This window comes from Phascolarctos cinereus, unplaced genomic scaffold (assembly GCF_003287225.1).
Source record: "Phascolarctos cinereus isolate Bilbo 61053 unplaced genomic scaffold, phaCin_HiC Scaffold_3;HRSCAF=262, whole genome shotgun sequence".
Classification (NCBI taxonomy): domain Eukaryota; kingdom Metazoa; phylum Chordata; class Mammalia; order Diprotodontia; family Phascolarctidae; genus Phascolarctos; species Phascolarctos cinereus.
The window spans coordinates 245218585-245237450 of NW_027555736.1; the positions used below are offsets into that span (position 1 = coordinate 245218585).

The window sequence follows — 18866 nt, forward strand, 5'->3', positions numbered from 1 at the left end:
GGTTTGGGTTTAGAGGACAGAATTAGGCTGGGAGAAGTTGCAGAAGGGCATTTTTAAAAAAAATTTGTTCTGGTATAAAGAATACCTACCTCATGATCAGCCTCATAATCAGTTGATTACTGACTGCCTGAAGAGGTATCAGGTTCCCCTGTCATTGCAGATTTCAAGTAGAGGCTGGATACTGCTTTGCTGAGGATGTTCCAGATGGTATTTGCTTTGGTATATATTGGAGCAGAGGACTTCTGGGGTCCTTTCAACTCTTTTGTGATTATGTGATTTTTTTGTGGTTTCTGCCTTCTAGGAACTTATATTTTGTTTGGGGAGACAAGCCTTATACACATAAAACAATCAGGAATCCTGTAATTATAGCTTATTTATTTATTTATTTATAGCTTTTTAGAGCTAGAAGTGATCGTATAGAGATCATCTATTTCAGATTTATCAAACAGGGAGCGAGAGGGAGGCATTACAGCCTGAGCCGGAACTAGATTAAAATATATTTAGGTAGTATTTAACAATTTAAAAAAAAAACCGCAATAGAACATAGTTAATGTTAATAGGTTTGGCGCACAAAGTTCCTTTTTTATAGCTTAGGGGCCCCTGTTTCCATTCTAGTTTGATACCACCGATCTAGTTCATCCCTTATTTTATGGGCAGGAAACCAAAACCCAGAAAACTTTATTTTATTTATTTATTTTTTTTGGGTGAGGCAATTGGGGTTAAGTGACTTGCCCAGAGTCACTCAGCTAGTGAGTGTTGTGTCTGAGGTCACATTTGAACTCGGGTCCTCCCAACTCCAGGGCTGGTGCTCTATCCACTGTGCCACCTAGCTGCCCACCAGAAAAATTTATTCATTCACAAGTATTTATTAGGCCCCTATTTATAGGTCTGACCCCATGCTAGGTACCTGGAATAGAGAGACCATGCCTTGCTGCTTTTATGTGAGAAACAACATGTATACGTGTAACAAAGTAGAAAATATGCGCAAAGTAATATTGGGGGAATAAGGCAGGGTACAGCCTAGGAGAGGAGCAGCCAGGTGGTGCAATGGATAGAGTGCCTCAGACACTTAACGCAGGAGTAGTCACTTGACCCCACTTGCCTCAGTTTCCTTATTTGTCAGATGAGCTGGAGAAGGAAATGGCAAACTACTCCCGTATCTTTGCCAAGAAAACCCCAAGTAGGGATATGAGGAGTTGAACACAACCGAAATGACTCAACGACAAGGCAGGGCACTGTGGACTGGGAGCGTCAGGAAAGGTCTCTTGAAAGAAGTGCTGTTTGAACAGAACCTTGAAAGAAGCTAGGCATTTTAAGATAGGAGATGAAGAGGAAAAGCATTCCAGGCCCAGGGGGCAGCCTTTGTGAAGGCATAGATATGGAAGATGGAATGTCATGTGGGGAGCAGAAAGTAAGCCTGTTTGGCTAGGGCGTAGAGTGTTCAAGGGGGAGTAATGTGTGATCCGCCTGGAAACCTAAGCTAGAACTAGAATTGTGAAGGGCTTTAAATGCCAAACAGAGGATTTTGTATTTTATCCTAGAGACAATAGGAAGCTGCTGAAGCTCTGTGAGCAGGAAAGTGACATGATTAGACCTATACTTTACTTATATCAATTTAGCAATTCTGTAGAGGATGAGATTGCAGAAGGGAGGAGCTTGAGGCCGGGATATCAGTTAACAGTTTATATGCAGTAGCCTAGGCTAGAAATGTTGAGGGTCTGGACTAGGGAGGTTTTGGAATGATTTGAAGAAAGTGGACAGATGTTAGAGATGTTTAATTGGTCTTGACAACACTTGGCAGCTGATTGAATATGGAGGCTGGGCAGAATGAAGAGTCAGGGTTGACTGTAAGGTTGCTAACCTGGGTAGTTGAAAGAATGGTGGTGCCCTGCACAGATATAGGGAAGTTGGGGAAAAGGATGAGTTTTGGGGGAAAGATACTGAGTTCCATTTTGGAATCTCGAATTTTAGATGCCTCTATGACATTGAGTTAGAAATGTCCACTAGGCAATTGGTGATAATGTTAGTGGTGCTGTGGAGAAAGATTAAAAGTGGCTATGTAGATTTAGGAGTCATCTGCATAGATGTGATAATTGACCCCTTGGTTGCTGGTGAAAGCTTTGAGAGAGAGTAAAGGTTTAGAGGGAGAAAAGAAGGCCCAGGACAGATATTGGGGGGAACACTCGTGTTTTTAAGGGATAGGATATGAATAATGATCCATTGAAGAAGACTGAGGAGTGGCTAGGAAGCTAAGAGAAGACTGAAAATAGAGTAACATTGCTAAAACACAGAGAGAATAAGAGTATTCAGGAGGAAGAAGTGATCAACAGAGTCAGAAATTGTGAAGAGGTCAAGAATGATGAAGACCAAGAAAAGGCTTAGGGAAGACCGAAAGTTGTCTGCTTCCCAGACAGTGCTTTTTGGGGCGTTTAATTTTTTTAATTATATACATATATATATACATATATATATATATACATATATATATATGCATATATATATATATATTTCAGTTAACAAGCATTTATTTTCTCTCCCTCCTATGCCCTTCCTCATTCCCCACTCCTAAGAAAAAAAAAAGAAAAACAAAACCCTTGTAACATATGCATATTTGAGCAAAGCAAGTTCCCACATTGGTCCTCTGCAATAGTCCATTACTTTTCTGTCTGGAGCTGGGGAAATTTCTTCATCATAAATCTTCTGAAGTCGTGGTTGGTTGTTGAGTCAATTAGAGTGTTGATCAGAGTCCTTAATTATTTTTTAATTAATTTTTTCATTCAACAAAAATCTACCTTCAGCAAAATTTCTCCATTTTCTTCTTCAATCAGTTGAAGAAGAAAAAACTACAAAGCATAACAAATCCCTGCATTGGCCATGTTTAAAAAATTATTTGAATCTTTGCTCTTGAGTCTATGATCTCTCATCAAGTGGTAGGTAGTACATTTCATCCTTAATTGCCTGGAATTGTGGTTGGTAATTGCATTGAACAGAATTCCTAAGTCTTTCAAAATGGTTCAACTTTTAAAATATTTTTTATCACTGTATAAACTCTTTTCCTGGTTCTGCTCACTTCACTCTTGGATTAGTTTGTACTGGATTAGTCTTGCCTGGTTTCTCTGAAACCATCCCCTTCATCATTTCTTACAGCACACTAGTATTTTATCACATTCATGTACGATAATTCATTGAGCTATTTCCCAGTTGACGGTCACTCCCTCTGTTTACAATTCTTTGCCACCCCAAAAAGTAGCTCTGTTGAAAAATATTTGTGTGCCTCCTTAGAGATTGTTTTGTTTAGAACTAGTCCATGCCTTAATCTACCCCCATTCCCCCCCCCCGAAGTACTCCTTTCTCTTTTCCTGCCCAAACAATCTGTCCCTCTGTTGGAAGATGCTTCCTGTGGCCCTTCTTGGCCAGACCTTGCTCCCAGTGACTACAGACCTCCCTCCCTGTGCCAGCCTGTCCTGGGAAAACAATTCAATTTTTAAAAAAAATTTTGTGATAATGCCTTGGTCTGGTCTGGTTTGGTTTCTAGATCTAGGAGTTGTTGGAGGGAACTGGGCTGACCTTCCTGCTCCTCTGCCATTGCGGCCCTGGCCAAGATTGGCTCCTTCTTCTTAAGCCTTTCAACCTTGTTTATTCTTACAGTGTTATTGTTATTGTATAAATTGTTCTGATTCTAAACAATTCATTCTATATCAGTTCATATAAGTTTTCCCTGGTTTCTCTGAAATTCTTTTGGGGGCCATCTTAGACACTGTTAAGACTAGAAAGCCTAATTAGGCTTCTCTCTATTTATATCCAATTAGTCACTAAATCCGCTAGTCCTAGTTCTATGTTATCTCTTCACCAATTCTCTCTTTACTGACTCCACTATGACATGCTATTTAAGGTCTTCATTTCCTTTCTCTAGGAGTATTGCAGTAGCCTCGCAATCATTTTTTTCCTGCCCAAACTCCTATCTTGCACCTCTGATTAGCCTTCCTGATGCACAGCTCTCTCATCAGGTTGCTGTGTTGTCCAGACACTTTCCATGACTACCTACGGATCATAGTCAAATTTAGGTTTGCTGAATAAAGTCAGGTTCCTTAGTGTAGCACTCAAAACCTTTTACGGTTTGGCTGCAGCCTACTGTTTGAGTTTGATCTCAAGCTCCTCCTCCTCCTTTCAGGCTCTGTTCTCTGGCTGAACTGCCTTGCTTTGCCACCCTTTGATCACGTTGCATGTGTTCCCATTTCTGGGCCTTGGCTCATACCATTCCTGAACTTACAATGCCATTCTTTCCCTTCAAATCTCTATTGAAATCATCAATGCAGACAAGCAATACAGCTTTGAAAGGTACAGGTTAAACTTATTATATACTTAAAATGGAAAAATTAGCTGTGCATAATAAAGAGCTACGACAATCCTGTTTTTCTATTTTATTATATAAACTGGAAATATCCATTTTATTTGGTGTATGTTAAGTTCAGAATAAAACAAAAAGAAAAGAAAAAGAAATCGCCTGTCTTTGACTAAAGGCCAACTTAAGTACCACCACTTAGATGATGCTTTCCTGATCTCCTAAACCAGAAATCTCTTCTTCCTATGAACACTCATACTACCTTGTTCTTGCAGCAACATGTGGATCTTGTGCACTTATAATGGTCTGCTTTGTGTTATATTTATGGTTATACATGTCTTTTCTCCTTTGTTGTAAGCTCTTTACTAAAAATGAATGAGTTTTTTGTGGAGAGGGGACAAGGAGTGATACAATGAAATACCAAGCAAATACTCTGAGACACAAATGTAGATAACTTAGTAACATTAGATAATACTTATGTGTTAAATGCTATGTGTATTGCAATGGGATTTCAGAAAAAGAGTAGTCAGTATGGGCAGAAAATAGTCAAAACAGAATACTATTAACTAGGGGGATGAGGAAGAGTTTTGTGTAAAAGGTGGCTTTTGAGCTGAGACTTGCAGGAAGCCAGGGATTCCAAGAGATACAGGGGATTAGAGATTGGGGGGATGCTTATGCAAAGAACTGGAGGAGAGATAGGCTTTGAATAAAGCAGGCTACAACCGAGCAGACAATTCAGTCCAGACCAAAAGTTGTGCCTTTGCTTCTGTCTTAGAAGAGACTCATGCCAAACCTGGTTAAATTGCCAGTAGGCCATGCAGATTTATACCCAACATTTCTTAATTATAAAGTGTTAGCATATTTTTTTCTTTCCAGTTGTAATTAATGGCAAAGTTACTTTTCTTAAAAATGTTAAAATGGCTCTCAGGCAGCAACTGTGCTTTCAGAAAGGGCTCCTAGGAAGTAAGAAAAAATGTAAAAAGAGGCCGATAGTTCCTGATCTGAAAGCTGACGTCCTATGAAATTGATGTAAAATAGCAGCTATGAAAGCAAAACTATTAGAAGGTACAATACTGTATCTTTTACTCGTCCTCAGATAGCAGTGAAATGGAAAACATACCATATTCTCACTAATTGGCTATGCAGAGGAAAGCTCTATTTCACAGATACCAACTCAAATAATATAATAAAGAGTAAGTGATGCTAATTAGGTATTAATTTTAATCTTGACCATTGTGCTGGATTTCTGAATGATTTTGAGGAAATTGCTTGGATCTCTTACTTTCCAACTATATAGGCACTTAGTTTACAAAGTACTGGACAACAGGATGAGTAGCTCCTCTGCCTCCAAATCAGCAGAAGGAGGAGCAGTCCCAGCCTGCAGAAACAAGATTTTGCTGAACTTCTATCAGATTGTTTGCTCAGTGGCCAAGAGAAACAGGAGCTATAGTATTGTTTCAGTTACAGTAGTTAAAATGGACTTTTGAGCACTGTCATTTATAACTTTGTTTCAATGGGAGAATGAGGTCCCAGTTCCAAATAGCTGCCTCACAAATGAACTTTTACAACTTTTTTTTTTTTGTAAATTGAAAACTGTCTGGCCGCTTGTGGTTCGTCTTCTGTGACACTTGACTTAGACAGCTTTCTCAAAGGTCAGCAGTGATCTTTTTATTGTTAAGCCGGTGGTCTTTTCTCAGCCCTGTTTCTCCTTGACCTTTATGTAGCATTTGATGCACTGTTTCTAATCCCTTGTTCAGTATGCTCTCTCATGTCTCAGGGTTTTTTGATCCTCCTCTATTGTAGTTTTCTTCTTATCTGTTTGATACTCTTCAGTCTATTTTGTAGATTCATTCTCCCTTTTTTGGTCGAATACCCCCAGGGTCCTATCCTAGCTCCTTTTTTCTCCTCTCCCTTTCTAGACTCAGTTGTTTTTGTTCTTTCCCATAGATTCAGCCATCATCTCTAAGCAGACAAATCCCACATCTTCATATCCAGCATTCGTCTTAGTTCTGAGCGCCTCTTTTCCATCTCCAACTTCCTGTTTCTCCCTAGATATTATCTCAAACATGGCCGTCTCAGCATGCCTCAAACAGAACTCATGTCTTTCTAAACCCACTTCTTCTCCTAACTTCTTTATTTATTGAGGCACCACCATTTTTTTAGTCATCCAAGTACATAATTATATATCAGGAAAACTAAAAATTCAGAGTACCTACAAAAAATATAAAATTTCCAAACTAATAAAACAAAAGATAAGAGATCTTAAGCTAGTCTCAGAAAAAGAAGTCAAGACAATAATGAACCGAAAAAGAAAAAGACATCCTGGACTAAGATTTATAAGTGAATTCTGTCAGACATTTAAAAAGCACTTAATTCCTATGATATAAAAATTTTCCTCAAACTAAAGTCTTTTTATGACACAGGTATGGTTCTGATACTCAAATGAAAGACAGTGCAGGGAAAGAAAACTATAAGGCAGTCATACTAAAGAATGCTGAAGTAAAAATTTTAAAATAAAATCTTCAGCAGGAATCTACAGAAATATAGTGAGAAAGTAATTCATTGTGACCATGTTAGATTCCCTTGAGGGATAAAAGAATGACTCAACATTTGTAAAAGCAATTGGCACAGTTAATCAAATTAATAAAAATAAATCACAGATAGGGGAGGGCCTTTCATATTATTTAAAGCATATATTTAAAGCTAAAAGCTAGTATCATTTGCAACGATAAAACACTAGAAACTTTTCTAGTACAGATAGGAGTGAAGCAAGGATGTTAGCCCTCCCCATTATTATTTAACAATTCTAGAAATGTTTGTGATAGTAATAAGATGAGAACAAAAGTAAAGATAGAAACATCAGGAGAAAGGAAACAATTATCATTTTTGCAGATGATATCATAGTATGTTTAGAAAATCCAGAGAATCATCAAAGAAACATTGAGATGATAGCTTCATTAAGATAGCAGGATACAAAATTAGTACTCAAAATCTTTAATGTTTCTGTATGTACAGTGCTAATAAAAATCAGGAAGAAATATAATAGAAATTCCATTTTTAATAACTCTGAAATGTATAAAATATCTCCAGGTTAACCTACCAACCAATATAAGAATTCTATAAATACAACTACAAAGCACTTTTACAAAAATAAAAGGCAGACTTAAATAATTGGAGAAATAGTCATTGATCACGGTTTGCCTCTGATAATACAAAATATTCTAAAAGTCTTAGCGCAGTTTTAACCTAATAAAGCTTAAAGTGATAATGCTACCTTAATTTGTGAATTTTGTTGAGGAATACTTTTTGGAATTACGCAAAACATTAAGTTTATTTGGATAAAAAGAGAGTAGACTCAGGAGATTCTGAGGGGTTAAAAAAAATAATGAAGGGGGCATAGCGTTGCTACACCTCAAATGAATTTATGAAGCAGTAGCCATTAAAATGGGGGCAGGTAGGGGATAGAGTGATGGGCCTGTGTTATACCGAGAAATTAGCGAGTTGACCACCCAGACTAATTTTAAATTGTGGACTTTATTATATTAGCACGCGGCTGCCAGGGATATTCACATCCAAATCAAGCAGCCCTCATCAGGGGTCGAGCCAGGGTTTATATAGGGAGTATACAGGACAGGGAGGGGGATGGATCTTTGAAGTCTGGCAAGAGGAAGAGGTTTTTTTTCCAAGGACACCCCTCTCCCTCTATCTAGATATGATAATGCTCTGCAAACTTTCTCACAATGGAGGCTTCCAGAGATATGATCTGAGGGCTGTGGCCTGAGCAGCCAGATAAGGGTCTTGCTAAGGAATTTGGAGGTTTCCAGAGATATGATCTGAGGGCTGGAGCCTGAGCAGCCAGATAAGGGTCTTGCTAAGGAATTTGGAGTTTTCCATGGCCTAAAGGGTTCTACTACCTAAATGGTAAAATAATGTTCTGCATTACATTCCCCACTTCTTTTGTGTACCATGTCAAACCCTTGACGTGGTTGGGGCTGCCTCATTATAGGGTGCAAAGAAGGCAGACACCAGGGTCTGATAACGGGGACCTTTAACCAACAGTAACTTAACTAAATTAATACAGGATCTAACAAAGTCAAGGAGCCGATTAACTAGACAAGGACCAAGAATTAGGGCTATAGTAAGGAGGAGCAAAGACCCGGCTAAGGCAGAAATAAGAATGGTTAACCATGGGGAAGTCCGAAACAGGCTGTGGTACCAATTTTCGTTCCCTTCTCATTCCCTCTGCCTGTCTGCAATATTTTTCCGTGCCAGGGAAAGGCTCTCCCGAACTACACCTGAGTTATTGGCATAGAAACAGCAGGCCTCCCCTAGGGCAGCACAAAGGCCGCCTTGCCTGAGAAACAATAAGCCTAAACCCCTCTGGTTCTGCAGAACCATCTCTGCCAAGGAGTTGACCTGTCTCTCCAGTTGGGATATAGAGTGCTCCAGATGACTGACTGAGGTCTGCATCGACCTGAGCACTAAGTTCCTGGTAACTGGCCTCTCCTCGGACTAGGGCAGTGGTACCCACAGCAGTTGATCCCACTAATCCCAACCCCACTGAGGATAGGGAGGAGGAGGGGAACGGCTCGCTTGCTTCAGTAGGACACACTGCCCTCATGACTGAAGTACTCCCAACCCTCCAGGCCCTGAAGAAGGGAGACCCTGGGGATAATGGAGACTAATATACATAGAGGCTCAGATTCTTTTAGGAACACCACAGTGGAGACACACTGTGTGATCCCATCCAGACAGGCCCACCAAGTGCCAGATGGTGCTGAATAAAGAGAGGAGGAGGATTGGGGAACAACCACAGTACTATTACAGACAGGAGAGTAAGGAGAAGTTTTCAGGGATGTGGTGGATGAGGTAAGACAGGTACCTTTTCCTTGGACATTCCCCAGGGTCAACTTAGGTTGTTCCCACCGACAATTTTCCGAGTCTGGGCTATGGGAAACAGAACCATTAACTGCCACTCCCACATAGTATGGGGGTTGTGCATCCATACACAGCCAGCAGCTAGGTCCTAGGTCAGGCCAGGTGGAGTTGACAATGCTATGGATGCTTCAGAGCAGTCTCATAATCGAGGGGTGAGGAGGATCTGCCGGAGGGGTCCTACTAGGAGCCAGAGGAAAAGGGAAGGAGAACCAAGGAAAAGGGGGGATGGGCAAGTAGGTGGGGGCATGTGAAACAGGGAGGGGTAGTGGAGAATAGGGAAATGCAGGGGGGGTCAAGGGAGATTGAATAGACAATGGGAATAGATAATGGAGGGAACAGGAAGGCAGAAGTTTGAAAGGCATCGGCACAAAATCAAGGTGGGGCTAGGACTTTCAAAAGGAGATAAAGGAAGGCCTTTCTGGGGCCTATAGACAAGAGGGAGCCAGATCTGAATAAGATTAAAAGGTAAAGCTAAGGCTTTCAAAGGGAGATGAGGGTCTGGGGCCTGTGAGTCTGATTCCCTTTGAGGCAAAGAGCGAAGATCTTGGTTTGGGCCCCGCCCCCATCTTTCCCCCCTCAAACAAATAGGAACCAAATTCTTTTGGTGAAAAGGGCGAAGGTCTCTGCTTCTGAAACTGCTTCCTGCTGGCAAGGGGCATAGAGCTGTCCCTGCCTTTCTGGGTCCCGTTCGAGGGGTCAAACTTCAAAACCTGGCTGATGCCAGGTTCAGTGGACTAGAGACCTTGGGTTGGTATGCAGTCATCTGGAAGTTGATGGCTCCGACCCTAGAAGAAAGGAATCTGGCAAGAATATTTAGTAAACATGGACCAAACAAACACAAGACAAGTATGATCAGTAGTGGCCTCTGTGTTTTCTTTCTGGAGTCCATGCAGGAACTTGGTTAAGGAAGAATTAGTGCCATCTGCCCTGAGTTCCTACTCCCCCTTTTTAGTTTTTGGCAAAGGAATCATCCAAGGAAGAGGACTGCCATAAGAGCCGGACCCATACTGCCAATCCTCCACTAAATAGTAAACAAGAGCAAACAACAATACGCATACCTTACATTAATCCACAGGCCCCAATGCATACATAGATATATGAAAGAATCCATTTTAACACAGTGCATATAGGATCTTAAATGTTTCAGTCATGCCATGTTTCTCTGATGACATGGACAAGATAAACCACAAGCCATTTCCCTTTTAACATTATTAATTGTAACACAACTTTAAACAAGTATGATATTACCCAAATAACAAAATAACATTCTCACAAACCCCTGAATTGTAAAGAAACTTAACTCATATAGGAACACACACAGAACACAAGTCCCAGTTCTATAGTACCCTAAGATGTCACGTTGCCTAAGTAACATTTCCAAAATGAGCCCTAAAATGCTTGCATGCATTTCTACTCTTGTTCATAAAACCTCACTAAATTGGTACAAAAGTTCTTAAATAACACAAATTCCAGAGCAGTATTAAGGAAACTAAATTCCTAAGTATTCTAGAATCCCTCATAAGTCTTTAGTTAAAGGCACATAGAGATAGTTCAGTTTTCCCAGTCACACAGGACTAGGTTCAAACAATACAACAAAGTTTACTCATAATTCGCAAAATTGCATAATTACATTAAGTCAGGTACAGATTAAACCAATCAAGAGAGCTCACAGTAGACTAGTTTGGAAAAGAGAGATTTACATGTAATCAGGGTAATGAAGAAAACCTTAGACAGGAATCATACAAATCAATACAATCAGTATTACCTATATTAACTAACATTAAGTTCCTTGCTCATGTACAATCGGTTTAATTCATAGGCAGTTCAAAAAGGGAGCTCTGCTTCTCTGGCTTAGTGTAAAAATCCAAAACTGTGATCTTCCTACCTAAACATGCTTAAAGCTTGTATGGCCATGATAGATACATCTTGGAAGCCAATCATATCAGTCTAATCCTATTGCTTTTCTCAAAATTTGCTATCCTATTTAATTAGACATCTATCACATTACACCTTTGTCCTATTATTGTGTGTAAACATTTCCTCCTTAGGGGGATGTTATCCCTATATTATTATTATGTGGCCATGAATGTACTTGCATCCTATTACGGTACCACAGGGATGTTCCAGAGGGACAGGGTCATATATCATATCGGAAGGAAAGAACTTCCTTAGCTCCATTTGATTCTAGGCATGAGTCATATCTGATAGGTAATCACGTAGTCACTGGATGTTAAAAGCAGGGCCTGGGATTAATCAGGTGGGGATTTCCCTTGTCAAAAAGGAAATAGCACAATTGGGAAATAGAGTCAAGAAGATCCTATCTAGGCTGTGTCCAAGGTTGTCCTCAAAAGTCTTCCCAGGAACAGACTTCCACCCTTATCAGTTATCAGCCTGCAGCACATGCCATTCTACTATTGGCTTTATGACAACTCAGACAAGTACCCTGGTAATCAAAGCTCAAAACAATAGTAAATGTCTGTCCCATAAAATCACAAATCCTGGATAATAAGAATTTAATCTCACATTGGTAATAGTAAGAGATTGATCACAGAAAAATACTATTGCTCTCATAATTCCTTTAAACAATGGGAACATCTTGAGGTAAGTATAATCAATTGAACCCCAATAAGGGCCAAAAAACCTGAGCTAATTCTTTTTTTTTTTCAAGTGAACCAAAAACACCCCTTTCCAGGACCAGATAGAACTGACCAACATTCTTTCTGTTTGTTGTCACGGAGCCCAAGATGTCTGGGACCAAACACTCTCCAGAACAATGGGACTTTTCTTATCTCGGTATCTTATGGACATAGACTATGCTATGTCATGTTAATGGTAAAAGAAACACAGATATCTTGGTCTATAATTTCAACTGACACTTTGACACCCTCCCGCTCTATTGAATTTACAACCCATTCAATTAAGAAAATTCCCTTCCCATGCCACATGTCAAACAAACATATGGAAGCTGCACTTTTTTTTTTCAGGGCAGATGACCTTTCCCCCCCCAGAAGTTTCCAGGGATCCTGGCAAGTTTACAAAGTAAGGGGAATTGCCATGTGCCCCTCCTTTTCACACACAAGTAATCAATTAACAATCTTAGGTTTTGTTATTAAAACAATAACCCCAAAACTTAGTTAACAATCTCACAAATTTTATAAATTATAACAAAACAATTTCAACTGAAAATTCCCTTTCAATAGAGACAAAATTTGAAAAGCTTAACTTCCTTGAATTACAATATTTAAAAGGAAATGTTACAAAACAGGATCATATAAAATGCCCCAACAGCCAAATTGACTCCGTTTTTTTTGAAGACACAATTAATTTAACATTCTAGATTATAAAAGAAATTGCCCTTCCAGCAACATAACTAATACAATTGACCCAATAAAAAAAATCTTTCTTCTTTCTAGACCCTTTCACCAGGTCCAACAGTCTCCTGGGGCCACTCCCATCCCTATAGACTGGCTTCTTTACCTTGACCCATCCCCTTTTACTCCCCATGGCTGTGTGCTGGAAGATACTTCCAGGCTGTAGCTGCTGCCCCTCCCCTTCCTTCCTATAGCCAGGTGGGGGAAGGTGAATTTGCGGGCAGGGGAGAGAGGGGTAAAACACTCTCTTCCTAATCTGATCTGGGCTGAAAGGGGTTAATAGAGAAACCCAGCGCTGTTTGGGATCCCCACACAGAGATACCCTCAGAGGAAGTGGGGGAAAGGAGTGACAACATTGTAAGGAGGTGTTTAAAAACTCCTTAATGATCAATCTCAAAAACTTCCAGAATCTGCTAAGATGTTTTAGCTGTCCTATCTTTTTCACTTCTACGTCCACCCCTTAAAAACTTAGAGTGGGGCATTGAACTTTCAAACCTACGTTCTTGAGACCAGTGCCCTTTCTTATGCTACCTGAAGCAGGAACCATTGACTCTGTTTCTCTGAAAGCACCCATTTAAGGCCAATTCAAGGACACACTTTACATAGGAATGAAACTTAGAAAATTCACAGTGGATTAAGACATAATTGTTATCAGTATTAAATTATTGCAACAAATTAGCTTGCAAATGGAAATTTAGTAGGCCTTCTAAAAATCATACAAAAAGATTTTGCAAAACATTACTTTGTAAAAAGTATTTCCCTTTCTAAAAAGCTTACAGTTTATCCTGATGTTAGAAGGAATAATCACTAACCTTTGATGAAGAACATTTGTTAGAAATTTTTAAGGTGATAGATATCTTTCCTTTCTACCTTAAAGTAAAAATAAACCTTTAAAAATGGAATTCATTAAAACTAAGTTGATGTAAAATGTCCTCAAGTAACATAAACCATTTGTCTATGTTCTGGTACACAAGAACTTTTCTCTTTGTCTCCACACTCAAACTTGGCCAGAGTTAGAATGCAGAGAGAGAGAAACTACTACTCATGCAAAAGTCCCAAAACCTTCTCTCTTTCAAAACCTCCAGTCACACCATGCAACTAAATCATATTCCCTTCAAATTTTCTACACACACTCCTCTCTCCTACATGCTTAAACTTCCTTGCCTTTCTTTCTAATGATTTAAAATCCCCTTAAAACCTGTACATATCTCATTCCTTTCTAATTCCGACCTGACACTTCAAAAATCCTTCCCAACTTGCCCTCTACCAACCGTATAACCTAAATAATGAAGTATTCTTCTCTCTTTCCCTCTCCCATCCACGCACTGCTTTGAATCTGCTGTTACCTGGGGAGGGAGAGGGGGAGAATGAAGGCAACTTTTCAGAGTCCTGCTGCAGCCTTTGGCTGTCTGGCTGCAAACAACCCAAAAGGGAGGGAAATGATGTACTGGCCGTATCCCCCCATTATTGCAGAACACAGACACAGACAAACAATAAGAGCCTGAACACAAACACATCCTCCCAATGGAAGTCAAAGGAACTGCCCTGGAGAAAACTGTCTGCAATCCAGTCTGACACCTGTCTTTCAGTATGAAACAGAGGTGGCTTCAGGCAGATGATTGCAAAACAGAATCTCTTAAAAACACAATCTCTACACATATAAGCTAATAAGACCAACACTGAGACAGAAACCAGGAACGAGACACGGGCCCAACAGAACTAAGACAGAAACCAGGAACCAGAAACCGGGTACCAGGAACCAGATACAGGTATAGTCCCGACGTCTCGGGGTGCCTGGGGGATTGAGGCACTAATTAGGTGCTCTGCCACGTCTGGCACTCGTTCCCCACCAGAAAACAGGTTTGCAAACATTTACCTCCAGAGGGTTACCAGGTCCACGAAGTCCGAACTGAGGTACAGTCGGAGTCGGGGAGGGAGGCTTCTCCTAGTCCTGAGTCCTGGGGCACTGGAACATCGTCAGGGGCCGGCTCCCCCAGAAGTCAGAACAGAACAATTCCCCCCTCCCGAGGCCGATGTCCTCTCTAGGTGGGTCTCTGCAGCGACACGGTACGCTGCTATCTCGCTGGGGCCTCCAAAATGTTATACCTAGAAATTAGCGAGTTGACCACCCAAGCTAATTTTAAATTGTGGACTTTATTAGCACGCGGCTGCCAGGGATATTCACATCCAAATCAAGCAGCCCCCATCAGGGGTTGAGCTAGGGTTTATATAGGGAGTATACAGGACAGGGAGGGGGATGGATCTTTGAAGTCTGGCAAGAGGAAGAGGTTTTTTTTGGGGGGGGGCTGGTCAAGAACACCCTTCTCCCTCTGTGTAGATATGATAATGCTCTGCAAACTTTCTCACAATGGAGGCTTCCAGAGATATGATCTGAGGGCTGTGGCCTGAGCAGCCAGATAAGGGTCTTGCTAAGGAATTTGGAGGTTTCCAGAGATATGATCTGAGGGCTGGAGCCTGAGCAGCCAGATAAGGGTCTTGCTAAGGAATTTGGAGTTTTCCATGGCCTAAAGGGTTCTACTACCTAAATGGTAAAATAATGTTCTGCATTACACCTGGAGTCAGGAAGACCTGAGTTCAAATTTGACCTCCCACACTTATTAGCTGTGATCCTGGGCAAGTCACTTAACTCTGTTTGCCTCAGTTTCTTTATCACAAAATGAACTGGAGAGGGAAATGGCAAACTACTCTAGTGTCTTTGCCAAGAAAATCCCAAATGGAGTTACAGAGTTGGACATGACTGAAGATGACTGAACAACAACAAGTCATTGAAAACAATTTGGTACTCGTTGAAAAAGCAACAGTAGATCATTTGAACAGGATAGATAATAAAGAAATAGAAGTGATTAAAAAGTTGTCCAGGAGTTTGAGAAAGTCAAAGTAAAATGTTTAAATGACCATAAGTAATAAAATGTTTATCTGAAAATAGATTTCGGGGGCAGTTAGGTGGTACAGTGGATAGAGCTCTGGCCTTGAAGTCAGGAGGACCTGAGTTCAAATCCAGCCTCAGACCCTTGACACTAGCTGTGTGACCCTGGGCAAGTCACTTAACCCCATTGCCTTACCCCCCCCAAAAAAAAGATTTCATAATCTATATTGGCATATGCCAGTCATATAAGCAGTGTGATTTTTGTATGACTTTTCTGTTTCATGGACCTAGATGTGATAGCTCTCATGGAAAACTGCATCAATCAATTTAAAAAAATTAAAAAGACAAGTTTTCAGTGACTAACCCTTTCATTTACATCCAGTAATGCTTCTAAAGGAGTTTAGATGCTTTAGGATGACAAATTCTTCCTCTGAGTAGTCATATCACCTTGATTAACATGGTTATGAACCTCGTGCCCTGTGACCAAGGGGCAGTGGACCTCTGAGCCCTTTGCTGTTGGCTGTTGCTATGGTATTATTAAACAGCTATCGTGTTGCTCCCCACCAGTAACTTCATTTCCTAGGATTCTTTTGCTGAGAATGGAGGGTGCACAGAATTTGGAAGTTCTTTGAGAAAGGGACCATGGAAATTTATGTGATTTATTAATAAAAGGAGCATTAGGAAAAGATAACAGAGTTTTGTATAATTACTGAAAGAGTCTGGCTTGAATGTAGATTTGAAAGCCTTGGAGTATTGTGTTCTGATGCCTTTGAATTTGACTCCTTTTGAAGTTACTGTCTCCCTTAATTTCCCTCCTGTTGGTCAACAATCAGTATGCATTTATTTAGTACTTTACAATGTGCCAGTCTCTGTGTTAAGTGCTGGAGTTTATAGAAATACAAAAATGTGGTCTCTGCTCTCTAGGGATTCCTGCTCTCCCTAGAGTGCAGAGAGCACATTTTCGCATTTCTTTGAAGGAAGCCAATAGAAGGGGAAGATGAACAGCATTATAAACACTGGGGACGGTCAGTGAGAAGACAGAATTGAGAAGGAGTCTCCCGTGCAAGGAACAGCAAATAGGCCAGTGTTGCTAGATTGTAGAGTGTATGGAAGAGAGTAACGTATAAAAAGACTGGAAAGGAACCAAGCTGTGAAGGACTTTAAATGTTAAACAGGATTTAATATGTGATCCTATAGGTGATAGGGGGCTTCTGAAGTTTATTGAGTGGGAGATGGGTGAGTGGGGGTGACATGCACAGACCTGTGCTTTGGAAGATCATTTTGGTGGCTGAGTGGAGGATGTACTAGACTGGGGACAGACTTGAAACAGGAAGATCAAACCAAAAGAGTATTCCTGTAGCCAGGCAAGAGGTGATGAGAGCGTGAACTAGGGTTCGGCTGAGTGAGTAAAGAGCAGGTGAAATGTACAAAAGATGTTGTGAAGGTAGAAAATGAGATTTGGTGACATATTGGATATGTGAGATGAGAGAAAGTGGAAGAGTATAATATGACACTGAGATTGTGCACATAGGTGACCAGGGGGATTGTTGTGCTCTTGAGAGTAGTTGGGAAGTTGGGAAGAGGGGAGGACTTGGGGGCAAAGATAATGAGTTATGTTTTGTACATGTTGTTAAGATGTCTTTGTGACATCCTATTTTAGATGTCCAGTAGGAAGCTGGAGGTGAGAGACTGAGCGTGGGCAGACAGAAGTGGGAGTTATCTTTGTAGAGATGGGTACTAAGGAGATTACCAAGTATAGAAAGAGAAGACAAGAGAGCCTAGGAAAGGCCTGGAGAGAACTCACTGGTAAGGTCACTTTCAACTAAAACTTCACAATGAAGCAAATTAAATTTGGAATTCCTCTCATTGATATCGTGTGAACACCATCTTTTAAAAATCTGACCCTCAGGGGTAGCTAGGTGGTAAAGTGGATAGAGCACTGGGCCTGGATTCAGGAGGACCTGAGTTCAAATCCAGCTTCAGACACATAACACTTACTAGCTGTGTGACCCTGGGCAAGTCACTTAACCCCATTGCCTAGCCAAAAAAAAAATCTGACCCTCATTTTCAATAGTTATCATTTAGAATTTGGTTTCAAAGGCTTCCTGAGGGGCTTTAAGCTCAATGATGAAGAAAAGTAAATAAGACATACAGAATAGTGAACAAAGGACTTAGGCAGCTATTCTGCTAAATTGTGTCAAAAAGCAAGATTTGCTTAGTAGACATTATAAGGTCAGACTGTGATGACTGGAGGAAGCAAAACTAAGTAGAAAGACCTCTCTTAAACACAACTTAGATTTAGAATATGAAGATTATCTAGAGCAGTCTCTCATTTTGTATATGAAAAAACTGCTCATGGAAGTTCCTCATTGGTTATTTATTTATTTGTGAGGCAACTGGGGTTAAGTGACTTGCCCAGGGTTACATAGCCAGTAAGTCTGAGGTTGGATTTGAACTCAGGTCCTCCTGACTCCAAGGCCAGAGCTCTATCCACTGTGCCACCTAGCTGCCCCTTCGCTGGTTATTTATTGTAGTCTTTTCACAATCATACAACTTTCCATTACCCTCTTAATGATAACTCACTTTTAATTCTTTCAAGATTGTTATGGTCCATATCTGACAGTCACACACAACACTGGTAAACTATTAGTGTGTAGGGTGTGTGTATGTGTGTATGTGTTGTGTGTGTACATGCATATGTATACATACATATGTACATGTATGTGTGTGTGTGTATATCTATATCTATATCTATCTTAGGCCTTTACCTCTAGGACAGGCTTGAGGTCATTAGAGACACTTTGAAATTTCCTGGTATTCCAGGCCACCTTCTTCCACTTGTTTAACGTTGGGCCAAACTCATTGTACTGTCTGGAGGCAGCTGGTGGAACAGTGGATAGAGCGCTAGGCCTGGAGTCAGGAAGAAGAGAGTTCACATCTGGCCCCAGATACTTACTAGCTGTATGACCCTGAGCAAGTGACTTAATCTCTGTTTGCCTCATTTCCCTCAACTATAAAATGGGTGTAATAATAACTTCTACCTCCCAGTGTTATTATGAATATCATATGAGATCATATTTTTTAAAAAGCACTTAGCATGGTACCTGGCACATAGTAAGCATTATATACATACTTGTTCCTTTCTCCTTCCCTTCCCTCTTCTTTCCTAGATGTACTTAGTGGTGGGCAAGCTCTGTAGGTTGTCTCTCTGATTGCAGGTCATAATATTGGTAGTAGACATTTGTTACATGCTTAGTTTTGCCTGTATAGATGATCAAACCAAACTTGTTTTAGTGGTTATAGATTTTTTCAGGAGGCTCTGCAATGT

The 18866-nt window shown here is 40.5% G+C and overlaps 1 protein-coding gene and 1 long non-coding RNA gene across 2 annotated transcripts in view; both read left to right on the plus strand.

The window, feature by feature from the left end:
- FNTB (farnesyltransferase, CAAX box, subunit beta) overlaps positions 1-18866 on the plus strand; it is a 109633-nt gene that overhangs the window by 3076 nt on the left and 87691 nt on the right. The window lies entirely within an intron of this gene.
- On the plus strand, positions 6194-8476 carry LOC144456360 (uncharacterized). Its single transcript, XR_013485459.1, has 2 exons — positions 6194-8158; positions 8229-8476. It is a non-coding gene; the product is annotated as an uncharacterized LOC144456360 (long non-coding RNA).